The 19719-nt window shown below is 40.3% G+C and overlaps 1 protein-coding gene across 5 annotated transcripts in view; it reads left to right on the forward strand.

Moving 5' to 3' along the window:
• The window catches only part of NUP93 (nucleoporin 93), an 83119-nt gene that overhangs the window by 19659 nt on the left and 43741 nt on the right, over positions 1–19719 (forward strand). Inside the window, exon 1 of one of the 5 annotated variants that reach the window (XM_021535214.2) lies at positions 15336–15493. The exons of the other annotated variants lie outside the window; for them this stretch is intronic. The gene's annotated coding sequence lies outside the window, so the exon portion shown is untranslated. Of the gene's footprint in view, positions 1–15335; positions 15494–19719 lie in introns of those variants that run through there. 5 annotated transcript variants of the gene reach the window in all.

Raw genomic sequence — 19719 nt, forward strand, 5'->3', positions numbered from 1 at the left:
CTGAAGTTCTAGGGTGATAAATGACAGTTATCCTCTATTTGTCTGCTTTATGGAAAATGCATGCAGTGAAATAGTCTCTACCACATGCGACTAAAGAAAAGTCTTTTTGTGTCTTTCACAATTAATTTTTCAGAGTGTTGCAATTTGTTTTTGTAAGCTGGATGGGTAGTCAATGCACTTCCTTGAGAAGCTAAGGAGTTCTGTTAAATATGTCAGTTTGTGCATGAAGAGTAGGTAGGCAGGACCTCAGAGTTTTAGCTTCTGAGCTTATTGATTTATTTTATTAGACTTTTTTTACGTCTTGAAACAACCCTTTGCTACAGTTATAGCACTGGATCATTTGCTTTTCTGTGTAGTATTGACTAATTATCTTTTTAAAAAAGAACTTGCAGCTTCCAGAGTAAATCAGGAGTGACACCATATCAGCAACACACATGGGCAGCCTCTTTCTCAGACAGAGAGACTTCCACATGGTCACACAGTAATGCTGCTTTTGTAAGGCTGCTGGCCCTGCCAAGTGCCAGATCTGAAAGGCTGAAGCACTGACCTTTCTAATACTGCTTGTGAAATCAGTGCAGTGAGTTAGTTTATTGATAGGCTCAGTTTCACAGGTGAAATCTTGCTTACTCAGACTGACAGTCTCACAGCTAATTCCTTTGGACTCTTCCAGGGCCATCATGAGCGCAAATAATTTAAGTATAGCACTACTTCTTGAAGTGTTTGTATAAATTCCTTTTGATATACTATGGTACCTTCCATCCGAGTAATCTTACCTGTGGGATCATCAGAGCTTCCTTTTACATTAATACCAAAGGTTTAGTTAATTGTTACTTCTGATAGCCCAATGAAACTGAAAGAGCTGGTTTTTGTCCATTGGTTTTTGGGTATGGTTTGGGTCTGGATTTTTGTTTGTTTTTCTATTAATCTCTGAACAACTTGCCTAGGTGCTACTAGAAGCATCTGCTGAACAAGCTGTTGCTACCAACAGTAGAAGCAAAACTCTGCAGGTGTCAGATGCAATGTCACATTTCTGACCAGTAGTTAATGTGTTTATTACAAAAAAACCTTAATGATTCTTAGGATGTGTTACTGAAATATCCTTTAAAATCCTGTAAACTTTATTTTCAGGAGAAACTTCAGCTATTTTTGGAGCTTAGGTATATTGACATGCCTAAGACACAGAAGCACAGGGAAATGAAGGCTGAGATAGGAGCAGGTTCATGCAAATCAATACTGAGTGTAACTGTGAAGATGTCAGGATGGGAATCTCCAGCAGAGCTGCAGTTGAGTGTATTGAATTGTTAGAGGGTGCAGCCAGGTGGATTATTGGCAGTGACATGTGCTGGGCTTCTACCTCCAGTTACAGCAGCTTCCAGCTCATTGAATGTCACATAGTTTAAAAGTTAGGGGTTGGGCAGCAGACATAGTGACTGACAGTAGGGAAATGCTGCCCTACATTACATTACATAACTTACATTAATGACTGGCTAAAACAATTGGGAGGTTCTGTTGTATGGGGAATATCAAAATGCCTTTGTCCTTGGCCTTTGACTTCTTGATCTATATTGAGATCTAAGCAAATGCTTAATAGTTTGTGTCTAATAACAAATTGCATTTTACATTGTTTTATAGCTCACTTTGTGAAAACAACTGAAATCCAGCCCAAGCAATTAGCTTCTGCAGACAGAGGTTATAAATGAGATCTAAAAAATTGAGAGTGTTCTGGAGTTTCAGGTTTTGGTTTTTTGTTTGGGTTTTTCAGGGAAGCTGAGGATGGATTTAGAACAAGAGCTCATAAAGAGCCAATTATATAGGATTTCAGCACTTGAGATTTTTCTATTTGTACTTGCTGACTGAAAGCAGCACATTCAAATCAAACCAGCAAACTGCTGCCAGATGTGTTGTGGATGAACAGGGAATGGGTTTTTTTTCAGAGGTTCCACAGGACAGAAGCAAGAAGAGAATGTCAGATGTAAACTTTGAAAGCAATTGGCTGAAATACGTTCCAATAGTATTTTGGAGCAAGAGTGCCAGTTTAAATATTTATGCAGTGTTTTATTGTACTGATTCAAATACTGAATAGCACCTGACCCTTGAATTTTTGGATAGTTGCCTGACTGGCACCCCCTGATGCATATATTTACTTAGAAAATGGCCTTCTGTGGCAGCTGCTTTTCATTGCAGGAAATTGGGAAAGCTGGATTCTGATACAGTTTTTTCATGATTTTTATGCTTGACTTTCAGTTCAAGAAATGTCTTCCTATGCATCAGTTTCTTCAGCTGAGAATTAAAAATTGCATTTACCACTAGCTCTCACAAGATTGTGAGATTCTTTAGTGGAAACTTAGTGGATGCTTTGCTTTTTGCTATTTTTTCAGACCTCTTTATTTTTCACAATCCTGATCAATATTGGGCAGCATTTAACTGGCCTCCAACTTCCACTCCCTCAGAGACCACCAGACCTTGTGAAAAAATAAGGTTGTTTCTTTCCATCAGGAGTTTTCTAGTTTGGCAATGCTAAACAGCACAGTCCTTGGCTGCCCCTGTGGTACAGACTGTCAGCAGAGCTCCTTTGCCCACATGAAACAAGAAACTGAAGCTGTGCTACAAACACCTGTCTGCTGGCAGCTCTGCTGAAACCACCCTTTTGTCATTCAGACAGCAGCAATGGCTGCTGGAGTTCTTCAACTTCTCTGAGCTGAAATTGTGCAAAGACTGCTATTAGTTGCTGCTCTGAGCTGGAATTGTGGACATGCAAAAACCCTTTAAGCTGGCAGTTTAGAGTTGTAGGCTAAAACTTTGGTCAATACAGCTACTGCCTCCTACCCAATATAATAATTTTATGCAGCAGTATTTAGTAGTGTGGTGACTCTCACTTGAGATGGATTATTTAGGATGTGCTTGATGTAGAGAGCATGAGCTGAAGTAGCAAAACCTAATAGTCAGAGAGGTCTGGCCTAGGCTATTGCTGGGCACACACCCTGCTCCTGAACTTGGATTGTGCCCTGGCAAACTGCTCCATGGTCTGTGAGGACTTGGGTATTCCTGCCCCTTGCCTGCCAGGTTTGCGTCTTGGCTGCTTCTGCAGAGCTGAACCTCAAGATGCAGATGTCCTGACCTGAAAATATCAGCAAAAAGTCTTTCCAAATTCCCAACCATGCTCTGTGCTTGTTTATAGCTGAAACCCCAGGGATGCAAGATGGTTTTAGCAAATAAACGTAAGGGATCTGTGGGGGGATTTCTGAAACAATCATTCTCTGTTTCCCTCTGTGTATTTGCAGACTTGGAGAAGAAAATGGACAATTCAGTTGGCTTGTTTACACAGACTATTAGGCTGGCTTAGCCATTCCATGATGAAGTTCCATTTCAGTACTGAGCTTACTAGGCTGTGGAGATAAAAATGATCAATTGGATTGTTTTTGTACTCCTGTTTTTACATTCAGGTTTCACAGGATTGGATCAATGTCTGCCATAATTTCTTCCTGTAAAGTGTACCCTGAACCTTTCTGCAGACATACACAGCTGCTCCCAAGCATCCAAAAACTGTGGGTTTTTTCCACTGTCAAGAAATGTAGTGGTGGCTCAGCATTCTGGCTATGGTGCCATAGTTAACTAAATTTTGAAAGCATTTGTTCTATTGCAGAGCAATATGGACTTATGGTCACACTTTCCAGAGGGTGTCCAAAACTTGTGCTCTGCAGAGGTTGCCTTTGGCTACATTTGATCAAACTGATAGGATGACTATGTCAAGGGATTATGCAGGATTGATGTTGTGCAGGCAGTTAAAAATCTATGAACTGGATTAAAACACAAATATTAGTATGCTTTGATAAGATTTTTTTTTTTTTGTTTTCTTTTGACTGAGATGCTTTTTGGAGGTAAATTGTAAGCAGCTCCTAATTTTCAGTTGCTTGGGGCTTTGCTGTTTGTGGTTTCTTTATTTTGCTGCCCTTACCTGTTGACCATCTCGATTAATTTTTGTGTCTGAACTTCTGTCTTTTATTCCTGACTCTTCTGCCCTGTCAGAACACAGTTTTGAAAAACAAAAATCTGTACAGTTCAGAGAACCAGTTAGGTCTAGACTTTAAGATAAATGCTTAATGACTGTGAAATAGTATGTGCTTCATTTCTTGCTTCAGGACTCTTATTTTTTTATTAGGAGCTGAGCTTGATAAAGAAGGATGAGGCCAGCGGCAGTTATAAAGAGTGCATTGGATTTTTACTGCAGTACTGAAGTATTGATTGTTGACTTATTGATAGGCTTAATGCACAACCATTTCCTTAGTTAGTGTTTGAATGTCCATTAAAAGGTGGCTTGGTGCCAGAATATTGAAATTCTACATTTATAATATAATTTATCTATCTAAAAGAACTAATGTGGTTTGGATTTAAAGAGAAAAGATAAATAGGCAAGTTGTGAGTTTCCTTGTTTTGTTTTTCTTAAACTTCACATACTGAATTGAACCTCTGAAGCAGGAGGACACTGAAGACGGAGGCTGACAGAAATCCTTATGTTCTGAGGTTTGTGCCTCTTGGTATTTTTCACCTTTGATCTTTGACATGCCCAGCATTTGCTGAGCTGCTAACAGACATTAAGGGATGCTCTAATTTATTAATTTTAAACTAGTTACTGTTTTTTAGGAGAAAGTTTATTTGTATAGCTTCACAAGTGTGTTGCATGTTGGTAGCACTACTCATAAAAATATGCCTATTGTAGTCACTGTGTAATGCTTCTCCAGGTGTGAGGAGGGGCATGTCCTCTCCTCCCTGCAGCACCATCAGTAATCTGTGCTCAGTTCCTGGGATGCTTCCCAATGTGGTTTAAAGGTCCATGTTCCTCTTATTTAGTCCCTTCTGCTTGAGTCTCAGGCTCATGCTACTGATGGCCAGTTGTCCAGCTTGTAGGAAAGACTACATCAGGTTTTGGACAGATGGGTGTGGAAGGCCTGATGCTGTTGTGTTGCACATGAATAATCCTGTAGAAAGCAGCTGTCCTAATAATTGGGGTCACTTTCATGTATTAATAAGGTAAGGTAGACATGTATTAATAAGGTAAGGTGGAGCCTGTAATTGCTATCAATTGAATCGCTTGCCACTGTGGTAAGCCCAGAAGCCTTTCTTTTCCCATGCCTTTCCTTTCTAATTGTTCTGGTACAGGTAACCAGGGATTCTTCAGGAGCTATCTCTCCCTTTTTTAGAAACACAAACCTTCACAAAACAGAAAAGATTAAGCTTGTTTTGGTTTATGTAGATATTTGGGCTTGGGTGGTGGCATGACCACACTTTTGGTGGAAAATGACATTTTCAGCTATTTGGTTCTGTCAGGCAGTTTTGCTGTTTGTTACAGCCTGCTGAAAAACAATGATTACACAAATACTAAATACTTCACTGTGGCAAGAAGTACTGGAAATTAAGGGAGACCAAAACAGCTTTCTGCACTTCCAGATATGAGGGGAAACACTTGACAAGGTTGAGGAGCCAAGAGTTTGCACTTTGACTCCTGTCTTGAGTGTTACTTAATCTCTCTCCCTTAGACTTGTTGCCAGGACTTGATACAGTCCCTTTCTTGTCATTTCAGCTTTCCCTTAAATAATAAAGTTTTGTAAGGTAGGGTTTTTGCCTGTCAAGAGTCTACCACTTTAAAATAAATTATTATGATACTTTTGCAAAAAGAAAAAAAAAGTTTCTCACTGGGAAGTAGTGGAAATTGCTCCATCTCTGAGCAAATACCAGTATGAGTGGTATAATTACGTAGATTAAGCTTGTGTTGGTATTTGTGTTAAAACTGACTTTTTATCTGCCATGGCGTATCTTGGGCTTAGTGTTTGTTTCTCCAGATCTGACTTTCTCCATCCCCCTATTTCAATGATCTGCCAGATTTGACATTTCTGTGCAGAGGTGGCCCTCACTATTGTTCACCATCTTTCCAAAACATACAAAGATGAAGGAAAAAAACTTTCAGTTTTTTTCTTCCCCATGCAGTTCATATCCATTCAATTACTGTGGTCAGTCTGTAAAATTTTATGGTGATTTTTTTTCAAAATTTTGAGTTTGGGTGACAGATGATGAAGCAGTTTGGAAATTAGTCTCTTTCATACCAAGTGGGAAAGAGAGAACATAACAAGCTACTTCAGATTTTTCAGTTCATCTTTGTGTGGAGTACAATATAATGTCTAAGCTTTTGTACTCACTTTCCATGGACTCTTACATGTCATGGTCCCAGCTTTCCTGACTTATTCAGAATTCAGTTTTAAAAAGTAGAAGAGAAAGACATTACCATATAGCAACTTAATTAACACTATGACAGCAACTATCTATAGACTCTAAATAATTGCAATGCAAATTTAAGTTGCTGTGTTCTACTGTTTTAGGTACTAGCAATAGGAAGAGATGATAAATTCCCTCTCTACAGGAAGATAGATTAATAGGTGCCCCAGAAGGTCTGGAAGGGGCAGGATTTGCTTGCATTCCTTGAATACTGAATGCCTAAGTCTCCCAAATTGGATAGCAAAGAAAATCTCTTGAAAGATTTGTCTTGCAAGAAAGGCCCTTGCTGATATGGAGGACCCTAGGGAAAATGCATTTTGGGTGGTATTAAACTTCATCAGCTGGAGGATCTTGTCTGGAACAAACATTAATAAAAGTTTTCTTTTAAAAGGAAATAAATAAATAAATTTGTTTCCAAAATGTCCTTGCTTTCAATAAATAGACACAGGAATTAATGTTATTTACAGGATCCTAGTTCAGTAATAGTACATTAATAATATGCTATATCATAACTGAGTAGCAACATAAATGTATGTATTGATGTATGTAATGATGACTGTGCTACTTAAAGTGCAGTTCCATAAGGAAGTGTTTGCTTAATGGTAGGTGAAGAATGATTTGACACAACCCCACCTGTAAATACAGTGGTTTGACACAACCCCTCCCTGCAACCTCAGTTAAAGTGCCCAATAGTTGTGAGAAGGATAATTCACTGGATATCTGTGTTTTACAGCATGGTGTGGAGTTAGAGCTGTGTGTGATTCTCTGTGAAGGCAAATTGGAGACACCCAAGTTGTGCTTGATGACCAAAGTTGAAGGGGCTGCATTACTGGATGTACCTCCTGAGTGATAAACATTGTGTGTTTGCTGCTTTTCATTACTGAAATGTATTTTGGAATCCTGTCTGCCCTCTTTGGATGTCCTCTGGAAGGATGTTCTGCAGTAAGGCTTCTCATAATATACATCTGAGTCTGCAGTGTTGCAAGATCTCTAGGGATAACTAGAGCCTCTTCTGAGCTGTGTTGGGGGAAAGGATAAATGACATTTGGTGGTCTGTTTTTCATGAATATATAAGTTATATGACGTTAGTGAATCAGCAAAGTATTTTCACAGGAAAATTCTCTGACAAAATAATACCGGAAGCCTGCAATGTGATCATAAGGCTTGTTTATAGATGCTATGTGGGTGTTGTTCAGTGCAATATCTGACAATATGTATCCACCAACAAACATGTAAGCATACTATGGTAGAGCATCCTACCCAGAATGAATTACTTGGCCATTTTAAGCAAATGGAGCAGTGCTGTCTCACTTGTGCACTGATTAGGGACAGGCACTTTGTTTCTGGGTACCCACCTTAGCCCTGGCTGTTCCTCTGGGGCTGGACAGAAAGTAAATTCTGCATTGCTTTCTGCATGGATCTTGCAATATGGGCTCCTGTGTAGCAGGAGCTCAAAGAAGATTAAAAAGACATTTTTGTTTATACCACTAATCAGTCTTTAGATGCTTTAGTCTTGGTCACTACTGATCTAGTTCATGTTTGAACTAGTGACCTCTATTTGAAAGTCACTTTGTCCTTTTAATAGTTTTCTGAGTCAGCCTCTGTCCCTTCCTGAGAGTCTCTTTATCTATACACTTGAAAAGGTTGTTCTTTTTTTTGAAAGACTAATCCCCATTTTGTATGGCTATGCACATTGCATTAAATGAAAGCTCTGTGCATTCCCCTCACTTGCCTGGAATGAGTCCTTGCTTTTTTTCTGATCTAGCAGCTGATGACTCAGTTTCAGTGGGCTTCTGTTACCTTCAGTTTTGAAGGTTTGGATGGACAAATGAGAAGGTGGTGGTGAGTCTCATCCCCTGCAGCCCATTGTCTCCCAATTCTACCAAGTGTATATTCTTGAGTTTGACCTTTCTCTAGGCATTTGCTTTCACTAGAAGCATCTGCCCTACCCCAGCTAGCTGACCTTACGATATATAGCATTATCAATCCTTCAACTTGAGTCTAAGATTCAACCCCTCCCAGTTCTTTTCCTTCTAGCTCTTCCCGTTCTTTAGCTATCTCAGTGTCCGCACAATGTCTTTGCAAAGAATTACTGGGTTATAACTTGGAAGAAATGGTGACATAAGTATTTTTCAGCATCAGAAGGATAGAGATATATAGATGGATAATCATTGGGAAAGGTGAAAGGCGTGTGAGTACAAAAGTAATAATTACTGACTTCAGTCTTCTGGTTTTCATAGCCAGGTGAAACCTCTGTAGCTTTTAAGATGTGTGTTTTTAAGGGATTTAAGGGTAGGAGAAGCTGTTCATACCTTTGTTGTCCTTTTTACTCAAATTCAACAGACGGATGCTTTTATTTCCTCTACTGGAAGTTGTATCCTCAGCATTATCTAATGTAAGATGACAATGCAAGGAGATTCAGGCAGAGAAATGAAGTGATAAAATTCCAAATTACTTAATTTGGTCCACAAAAGACAGATTTTTGTTTGTCTTCCAATCATGTCAGTCCTGCATGGAAATGCTGCTGGGAGGAGACCTGGTGGTTTTAATACATATAGCTGCTTAATCATTCTGCTGATGATTATGATATAAAACCATTAACCAAGCAGACATGGCCATGCTCTGTGTGAGCCAGGGCTGAAGGAATCTCCCTTCCTAGTTTCTGGGTGTTCTGTGATCTGCTTGAACACTGTGTTTCCACTCCTCCAGGAAATGGAGAAGAGAACAAACAACACTGACAGATGTTAGTCATGTCACTTAATGCAGGACTGGAAGGCACTTGGATATTAATGTAATGAGCACAGTATAAAGACCTGAATAGAGTAGACCTGACTTCTAATTAAGCCCGCTGAGGTGCCAATACTGATTTCAGTTGTACTTTCACTATGAGAAATACAAGGATGGTTTTACAAAGCAGCTGTACAACTGCTGTTGTTCACTTTAACCTGTGTGCTTATAGGTGTTTATTTTCCATGCTGACCAGCAGTTCTAGTGCCACTTTCTTCAGAGCTGGCAGCTGTAATTAAAGGAAAAGCACAAATTTAGCTTCTCATCTAAGAAAAACCTAAAATGCTGTCTTCATCCTGGGTTTTCACTGCTAATTTCACATTCCAAGCGAACACCCTCGTACATTTTGGGATTCACCAGGTCATTTTAGGTCCATCACTAGTGCTGGTTGCCTCTTGACACCTTGTGGCTTAATATGGGGAGCTGTCTGGATTCCTTTGGCAGAGAATTGAGCAAGTTGTTCTTCCTGAATGTTGGAATGCTGCAAGAGGCTCATATCTTACATCCAACTGGCAGGGTGGGCCCATGCATTTCAGAAGCACCTTTTGTGTAGCACTCATCATCATAAGGGGTTAATGCATCTATCTTTATCTGTCTACTATTGGTGAGCAGGCTGGGAGCCACAGCTGGTTTCTGTGTGCCCAGTGTGGTGTAACATGTCCAAGGATGAATCTGAATCTGCAGGCAAGTTTCTGTGACTGTATTTTATCAAGTCCAAGATGGATTGAATTGCTTTGGAAATTAAAAATATGGACTTGGTTCTGCATATACTTGGTTCTTCTGTTAGTGTTGCAAGTCCATGTATATTTGCTGTCTCTGACCACTCACAGCTTATACTGTAACCCTGAAGAAACAAAGGTAAAAGCACAGAATTGTTTCTGCTTTCATGCATGTGGGTGTGCATTTCTGTGTGGTGCCTTTTGGACTTTATGTGATGGGGAATTTGGAGACATTTTGTGAGAAGCAGGAGCATTGATAATTGCATTCTGGTTAATCATCATAGAAGGCTCGTGTTTGCTCCTAGCTGACGCTTTGCAGCTTCTGCTGGGTTAATAATTCATTGCTGGACTGTGTCAAAGCATGCTCTTAAGTCCAGGTTCCTCCGTGGATTGCTGGCATCAGTAGGAGTCAGAAGAGATGAAAGATGAGCTTAGTGTTTGACAGCTATTAACTTGGTGTGGGCCTCTAGGCAGTGTTAGGTTAACTTCCTCATCCTGTGCTTCCCTGTGTTTAGGAATGTGAGGGACGTGGGAATTCAGCTTCCTGTGAAGCGGTGTTAGAATTTCAGTAGCCAGACAGAAGAATACTGAAATGAAGGTGTGAATATCAGTGGCCATATGGTTCTGGTTTAATAGGCTGTGGGTCAAGAGGATTTGCTTGCCATGATGCTGAGATGACAGTTTTATAAAAGAGCTATTTCACTACGAGGCTGAGTTGCTTTCCAATGCACAGTGCCAAACCTCCCAGGGAGAGTGTGCTTTTACCACCGAAGGTGGAATTTGGTCATGTCGGTGCTTACAGTCATCTGCAAGAGGGATTGACATGCAGGGTTTGTACATAAAAAAGGGGTTAGCAATCTGAAGTAAAAATTAACACATTCTCCTCATAATTACAGACTTAGAGCAGGCTAATGCTGTACAAAAGAGGGCTTTCCAGACAGAGTTTAATGGACCCAAAGCAGAGCCATCACTTCTCTCCCCACTCCTTTTAAATTAGCATTGGCATGTTTAAAGCACTCCTCAAATTCTGCTGCAAAATAGCTGTTTGGCTTTCAGTTGTGGTTTTTGGTGGTGTGAATTTTTTTAAAGGTGATTATTCTTTTCAATGCTAAAGATGGAAAGTGGTTTGCATATTCATGGCACATTATAATTTTGAAAATAATCTCCTAGTGGATATTTAACAATGGCTTTGGGTAAATGGACACTTGTTGCTCTTTGTTTAAACGATTACATCTCAATTATCGCTTGATGGTGAGAGCATGGGTAATACCCTCGGTTCTTTGTCAAACAGGCTCTAATTAAAACTGGTTCCTGCACTTGCCTCTTGGATAAATATGGACGTGAGGTAGTTCAGTGACACCCTGTCAAATTGCCGAATTGAGTGCAAGTTCCCCATTCTTCCGGACAAATGATACCACTAATTGGGGTGTGGATGGCAGTAACAGCACTGCCAGTGTTGGTGCTAATCCCCTCTGCTTGGCTGGGCTCCCCCCACCTCTCCCCTGCTTGGGACGAGCACTCTATAATTTTACAGGATTTGTGTTTCACTTCCCCCTGGATCTGTCTGGTCACACAAAGCACTGGTCCTCAATTGGTTCTCTCAGTGGTGTTTCTTGCTCTCTGCCTTTACATCCTGCCTCTTGTTTGGTACAAATTTAGTTCTAAAGCTGTCTTGAAACTCAGGTGTCCTTTGAGCTCTGTAACAAGCCAGCAACTCCCATTGAGTGTGTTGATGGTTTTTCCTCTGAAGGAGGATGGCTCCTGTGATGATGATACCGAAAGTTACTGGAGCTGGTCACTTCCCTGTTCTAGTTTTTGTTTTGACTCTGGATGGCTTATTTGTCTTAGTCCATGTAAGTTAGCCCATTGCAGCAAATCCCAAATTCCCTGCTAGACAGTTCAGTAGCATTATAATGCACTCAACCTGACTATTTGCTCTGCTCTGCTTGTGTGTAACTATACTGATGTTGAAGTGTTATTCTGGGTTTTTTTCCTGTTTCATTCACCACCTGCTTGGATTGGGCTCCTGAACTCTCTGGCTGTTCTTTCTGCATCTCTCTGAAAGGGGAGAATGAGTGTGCAGAGCTGAAGACAGAGGAAGAGACCTCGCCTGTCATTAATGCTGGATAATCACCCTGCTGGCCTTGCAGAGAGGACTAGCTAATGCTTTAAGGCTTTCTCCAGAGCCAGTATGACAGTGCAGTATTTGCTGCTGCTGCTACAGTGCTGGATTAAGCAGGGAAGAATTTTTGGGAAGGAGCTGCTGTTACACTGCTGCAACTCACTGTCAGCAGTGTCTCTCAATTTTGCTGGCTAATGCTCACCGGCAATGGCAGACATTGAAACTGTAGAGCTTCAAAACAGCACTAATACAGGAGCAGAACCAGGGATGCTGGTCCTATTCTCCACCTTATCCCCATCCAGTGCAAGACTGAAAGAAAAGTAGATTATATAATTGATTGCAGGCTACCATGTTTTGTGGTTTGTTGGTAGTTTTTGGGTTTTTTTTTAAGGTAAGGGTGATTGCATCTTTTGCTTTTTTTTTGTAGTCATGATGAAGGAGTCTCCTTCACTTCAGAGATGAAGCTTTACCTAACAAGGCAGGAGGTCATTGTGAACACCCAGAGACAGAGTGGGGGAATGATCATGACCCAGAGAAGGATATTCTTACTCCAACAGCTTCTGTGTTCTCTCTGCATTGTCATTCTCTTAGAGATATGATGCTTTCTACTCAGAAGGAAGACTTGCAGTTTTCCTTAGCTGGGGCCCAGCATCCCTGAACAGTAGTTTTCCTTCTTCTCCTCCCACAGTCACATCGGAGTGCAGAAGTGATTGATGCGTGAGCTGACTGAACGCTCCACTAAATTGATTGCCAGTGAAACAGATAGCAGTTCCGACATCTTAGCTGGGTTAGCACTCACAGTTGTTTACACTAAAAGCCATTTGGGGTGGTTAGGTTCTGTTCACGTCCCTCAAAGCTGTTGCTTTAAGAAATCCGTAGGTAATGGGAGACAGTGCCATGCTCAGCTACACCAGGAAGGCTTTCTCTGCTAATGCAATATGTAAAACAAAGTATAGATATATAATCATGCTGATTATAATGCATAGATCTGCAGTTGCAAGGAGCTTCTGCAGCAGCATTATATTGCCAGAAAATAATAGAGAATGTCTCTTGAGAAAAGCAACACATTTAAAGTGTGGCTAGCAACTGCAGATGGATGATAGTGCTCCTGAAATTCCTGGGAGGCTGCTGTCTGTTCTAGAGAGTCGACTGTCCCTCCAGGTACCTTTACCTGTTTCAGAGTTTGGCTAGGAAGCAAAAGCTCTGTGTATCCTTGGTGCTTCTGTCTCTGCACCACCACTGGTGGGTTACGCAGACTAGAGGTAAGTAGGGGGAGAAGCCATCAAAACCAGAGCAGTGTGTGCAAGGTGAGTGGCAAGTCACTGAAGCAAGCCCAGCAGCAGTGATGGTGCCAGACATGGATGCTCAGAAATGCAGGAGGAATGCCAGAGTTAAATTATCCCTGCAAATGTATTAACCTTCCTCTCCCAAAAGGGACTTTGCCTGCACTATGGGTTGTAGCTGGTTGTGATCAATAATTTTCCCTGCAATGCAACTGACTGCAGTTTTCCTCTAAGAATACTGGATTCGGACCTGTCTTCTCCACTCAGGAAATGCCTGGTAGGAGGATTCAGGTATTCAGTGTTCATTTGGTCACAAGCAGGGAGGGATTGCTCCTTGCAGTCACTTGAGGAAAATCACCTTTAAGATAAAGTTTGCTAATTTCAAAGCCAGAACACACTGTAAGAGATCACTCTGCCACCTGCAAAATTCTGAATTGTGCAAGGTACAATGATGCCTATGGGGTAGGTGAGCCTGAGCCACAGAGCACCTTCAGTAGACCTAACCCTGTTAATGGGAATTGCTCCCAAACCACAGAGTACAATGATAATTCAGAGACTCCTGGTTTTTCCATATAAAATGTATTTTCTGATATTTTGTGTCTAACATACGCATTGCAGTGTTGTTTCAATTTAAACAGAAGTGAATATAATGAATTGGTGGTAATTCTGCAGGTATGTCAGTGTTCATGCACAGTAAAATACTCTTCTGACAGCTTTCTGTTCTTCATTAAATGTAGACATCCCAAGTCTGGATTTTTTTGCATGTATGTGTTTGCAAATTGAGGACATGCATTTGTGAGCAGAATTGCTGAACTGTGAAATGATGTGGCAGCAGGGCTGGTGTTCTGGAATTTAAAAAGAATGAACTTTGAATTCAGGAGTGTCACTAGCAGTTTGCAGACTGGAGCTGGGTTGGCACCATGGGTTAAATGTCCACTTGGGACCTGTGACAGTAACTTCCCGATATTGTTGCACACGCGTTCTGTAAAATGCTTTTTCATGGTTGTACATTTGGCATATTAGCAAGTGCATTCTTTATTCCTTTGGTGCTTCTAATTTTTTTCTTGAAGATGGGGGTGGTCTGTTTCTCGATTTTTCCATGGCTTTCTGCACTGTAATGATGGCACCATCACCTGACTGCTGGAATACACTGGCCTGACTTTAATCATCGGGTGACTGGCTCCTAGCATGGTTTCATCTCTGCCGTTTTTACATCTCCTCTTGTAATTGCATGATTGCTTGCAGCATTGTTTTTCTCTTGGTGACAGTGAAAGGCACACACGAGTATTTATCTACCCTTACACTCTTCCATTTTGATGTTTAAATTGTAGGTGAAGAAGTGGTACTTTGCAAATAAAATTCTCTTTATTTGATTGTAAGCAGCATATTTTCACCCTTTACATGCAATCATTTTATTTTCACACCTCATGTACAATCATTTGTAAAACAAGGTTCTATATATATACATACTCTTAAGTATCGTATGGAGGAAGAAGTAGGTTGAGCCTGTATGAATAACAAGGCTGCATTTCGGTAGTGCTGACGGTTTCATTGATGTATATATGCTTACAATTAAATAACCTGTGTAAAGCTACAAAAATGTGTGATGTTTGACATATATAGTATCTCAGTCTTTTAACTACTAAGTAACCAAACACAGGAAAACAATGGAGAATCAAAGCTCCCCTTTAAAGAGCATCAACAGCAATTAATATGCAGTGAAATTATCTGCCTGTACAAGTTGTACCAACAGCTCTGCAGGTCTAAAATGGCAGAAGCTTTCAGTTGCTGTATAAAAATCAAACTACCATTTATTTCAGCCTCATGGTATGTGCAAATTCATGCAGCTCAGTTAAGGGAATAGCTTCACAACTGGTGTTACAATCTGTGGCTGGAGTGCTGCATCACAATGCAGCAAATGCATTTTCCATATTAACCAAACATGACAGCTGAAACGATTATTAACCATGCAATATGTCGGAAGTCATCAAAAATTCACATCAGGGTAATTGCAGTGGCTCGGGGAAAAAAAAAATAGTAGCATCTCTCTCCTCTTGCCTGCCTGCCGCCTCACCCCCTCCTAATTCTTACATGGTACAGTCCGTTAACAATAAAATATCCTTCTGTAACCTATAAACTGTTACTCCCATCAGTTACTGGTTTCAGACTGATGCTTTTCCTAGAATTTGAATAAAGCACCACTGGAGAAAAATATATAGATGCTTTACAGGCAGTGGTGTTCAGCCGTGGAAAGCAGCTGCTTTCTTATTGTCTTGCTGGACTCTTGACTGTCTCAGCCATTTCAAGACTTGCAGGTTTGATTTATATATATATATATATTTATTTTTTTTTTAAGATGAGAAAACTTGAACATTAATATAGATAGATACAGCTGTGTAAGCCTAAATACCAGGCAGCTGAAGTGTGGCAGTTACAGCCAGCATTAACAGGTTTGTAACTCCTCAGTACTGAGATCTACAGGTAGGAATGTCTGTCTTTTAAAATATATAAAATGAGGATAAAAAGCTTGCTTTGATAAGAGAGAGTTTTCCTTTAGATGTCTTTTATGGTGGTTTTTCTTTGTACTGTTGCTGCAGGTTGTTATAATTTGTAGGTGAGTAATTAAAGAGAACAGGTGGGTAGTTTCAGAGAAAAGGTTCTTTGCTCACTGAAAAGAAATGGGAAGGTCTGTGCCTTTACCTTCCAATGTTCTTCGCTAGAGCAGCTGTTGGGTGGGGCAGTCCAGCGTCTGCTTTGGGTTTCATTTGTGTTGCTTTTTTAAAGACCCTCTTGACATTGCTGACTTTGCTTTTCATTTATGCAGAAATACAGTAGCATAACTTTCTGAATTCCTTTCTTCCTGTTTTCTCTTCCCTAGACTATGAAAAGTCTGTGGAAGTATTTTAAATAAAAACTAAAAATGCTACTTTATTATGATTTTTTTCTTCTGCTTTTCATTGTGGTGCAGAGCTGTTGGTCCATTCTGTTTCCCCTGTTCTTACATATGCACTTATGATTTATTTAGAAGACACGTTAAACTTTCTTTAATTTTATTTTGAAGTAAGAATTTCAGGTGTAGGACAAAAATAAGAGCGAAAATATTTATACTCTTTCAAAGCAAATAAAGATATGTGGAGATTTGACCTTTTTTTTTGTTAATTTCTTAAATGAGGTGGTGAAGCATATTTGCTTAGTCAACTGGAGTTTGTAGCCTAGGTTCCACCTTTCTTTCAAGTGAATAGGATACATTATGAAAAGGGTTAATCCAGTAAAGTCATAGTAAAGGGAAGCAGTCAGGGAATTAACATTTTTATAAATGTGGTGGCCATTACTAGCTGGGTGGGTGGCAGCTCATTTAATACTCTCAGATCTGGGCACTTAGAGGCTGCATGAAACTGGGAGCTCTGCCTGGCTTTGGTATGGGGACAAAAGTACGGAGTGGGTTGATTTTTCTCCTTTCCCTTTCAATTCTATTTTTGTATATGAAAGGAAGCAGTTTAATAAAACATACTGTGCTGGGATGGCACCTGGGCTTTTCAGTAGAGTGACTTGCCTCCTTTGGAGCTCCCTCCCCAAATATTAAGGTGCCTGTGTGCCATGTTCTGCACTCTTCCTTTGTGAACTGAGAAATGCTCAGAGGGAGGATGGGGAACAGTGGCATAGCATGGCCAAAAAGTTGCCTCTCTCCAACAAGATTACCTGTGCAAAGGGGGGGGATCTTTCCACAAAAGCAGCTCAGCTAAAAATCAAGGACAAATAAATGTGTGGTTTGTCTGTGTAAAAATATGGAGGAAGCTATCCCATCCCCACTGACCCCGTATGGGAGATGGCTCAGTCATCCTTGCAGTTAGTACAGTATGGCAAATTATTTTCCTTTGTTTGAAGTGGGTGGGAGACTGACTTTATCTAAGCTCCATAAATTAATGTATGAAAAAATGACTGAGCCACTATAAAGAATAATTAGCTATAGGTCTCTTATAGCAGGGTTTTCCGTGATATCTGTTGGCAGCATCTGCACTTGACATTTAATTTACATTAAAGTCCAAAAGCTTGTGTGCCTTGTTAATGCAAGACGCAAATAAAGGCACGCACTGCTAGACAGTTCCTTAGCCAGGGTGGAGTACAGCCAGAGGAGAAAAATGGAAACCTATTGTCTGTGGTGTATCCTCAGCACACCGGCCTCATGCCCCAAGTCTGGAAAGTTTAAACCTTAGGTTTATTACACAATAGGAGAAATAAGCTGAAAAAGGATAAAGTGTTTATTGTAACATATTTATTGCAGCAGAGAATTTGAATGTATGCTTTGCTGTCTGAGCCCTTTAGTGTGTAACATTTTCAAATATAAGTTTTATAATTATAACAGGCAAATTCCAGACTTCTGTTTCTTAGTTTAATGATCTGTAATTAATAATTCATATGTAATTTAAATAATTAACTGGGTGAAATTTATCAGTAAGGTAGTAAAGAAAAACCACTTCTAAAGACCATGGCATGTTTAAATTGAGGATTTAAAAATACCATGGCATGTATGAACTTCAAATTGCTTGCTTTCACTGTCAGTAAAATATTTATATTTATTCTAGGGGATAAGGTGTCATGTTGAAAATAGCTATTAGGTGAACAAAGTAGCTATGATTTATTTAAAAATACTGAGGAAGAATGGGGTAGCTAACTTGGGCTTATTTTTTTTTTAACTCAGGTAGATGATTTTGCCAAATCATCTCATGTTATTTAAGAGGGCTGAACTTCAAATTCACACATTTTCTTGACATTCCAGCGTGTATTTTTTTAAAAAAAGCTTACATTCCTCACACTACAGTGAATGCAATCTTGTCTCTTGGTCATGTTAGTCATTATCAGCGAAATAAATTTAACTTGGGAAAGGTTTTCTTTCTCTGTATGGGTTTTTCTGAGAGAATTCAAGCTGCAGTAGGAATGTTACAGGAATCCCTTTTGTGGAGGTACAGCACTGGGTAAGCCACCTATGCTGGTTCAGGATTTGCATCCTGGTGTAACTTGGTTGGCGCATTTCCAGTGCTGACAGGATTTTGATGTCTGAACCAGGCGTTGTCCCTTTGAGGCAATGAGCGTTCGCTGCCTGCATCGCTTTCCGTCTGAAATGCAGATGGAGGCTGAAAGATGCTGCTTGGCTTTTCTTTTCATGAAGCAGAAAGATAACTCGTGCTCCTCAGGAACGTTCAGGAAGGCAGTATGCAGGCTTTGAGCTGTGGGATGGGGGCACAGCAGCCGAAATTGTTCACTTGAGTCAACCTGAGACCAGGGACAGTGTCAGACTCAGTGCTGCCAGGCTCACTACTTGAATCCTGAGGAGGTAAAGAGAACCAATTTTTTCATTACTGTTCATTTACCTACAGTTTCAGACTAACTTGGACACATTTAACTGTTTCAACTCATCTGAAATTGTGAAGGAAGAGATGTGGAAATATCGATCATGTTTTGGTTTTCAAAAAATCTTGAGAGCATCCCTGTTTCTTGCAAACAGCAAGGTTACATGTTCCCAGTCAGACAAGCAGAAGGATAAAGCACTTAGCAAGGGGTGGGGGAGACTGAAGGACTGCAATAAAATTTTTAGAAGTGAATTAGAGGAAGCTGTTAATGAGTAGCAGGTTTGTTTAGTAATTTGCCCCTCTTGCTGGTGATCCATCAGAAATGTCATTTCAGGATAAGGAATCCTTTATTGATTGACTGGGGTGACTGGCTTTTGGACGTGATACTGAGAAATGAATGTTCTGCTGCCAGGATAAGTGGGTTTTTGTGGTTGCCTATATGTTAATGCTAATATACAATTAGTCCAGCAGCAGGCATTGCAAGCTTGTCCGTATGCCTCCTTTATGCCTTTTGCTTTTCTTTTCAAACTACTCCCTTACTAGCCAGCGTTTTCTGTGTGGTTCGGAGAGATACCTCCTGTAAGAGAGCTGGACACTCCTCTTTCCTCAGTTGTATCAATTTTTCCTGTGGTGCCTGTGGATTTCCAGTGGCTGGTTTCTCAGCTTGCACCTTCTTAGGAGACTCCTCGCCAGCTCTCGGTACAGGGAATTGAGGTGTGGTCTGCAATGGCAACTGTGCTTCTTCCCTGCCCCTGCCATGCAGGGACGTGACACAGGCAAAAATTCAACATACAAGTTTCATTTGTCTCCGTGTTATTCAAGCATGGCTTCCTCTTAGAGCAGGGAGAATGCACAGCTACTTCTCAAGGAAATGTGGTGTAACCACGATGCTAAAATGGCAGCGAAAGAAATAAGAAAATGGCGTCATCAGTGAAATTCATTTTTAATGGCTTGATTTGAGGGCGTCCTGCCTGATACGAGCATGGTTCCAGCAAGAGGTATTACATTACAGCCTTAGATATGACTGTAAATGAAGATATTAAATCATTTAATTCTTTTAAATCTCTAGATTTTTTTCACAATATTCCCTTAAAAAACATGATACCGGAGAGGCGGGTACAACAGCTTATTCTAGTAGATGATCAAAACTTATCTTCGTTTGCATGCTATAAATATTTTCAGTATGGGGTTGC

Source organism: Lonchura striata, chromosome 13, assembly GCF_046129695.1.
Source record: "Lonchura striata isolate bLonStr1 chromosome 13, bLonStr1.mat, whole genome shotgun sequence".
In the NCBI taxonomy this organism is placed as follows: Eukaryota; Metazoa; Chordata; class Aves; order Passeriformes; family Estrildidae; genus Lonchura; species Lonchura striata.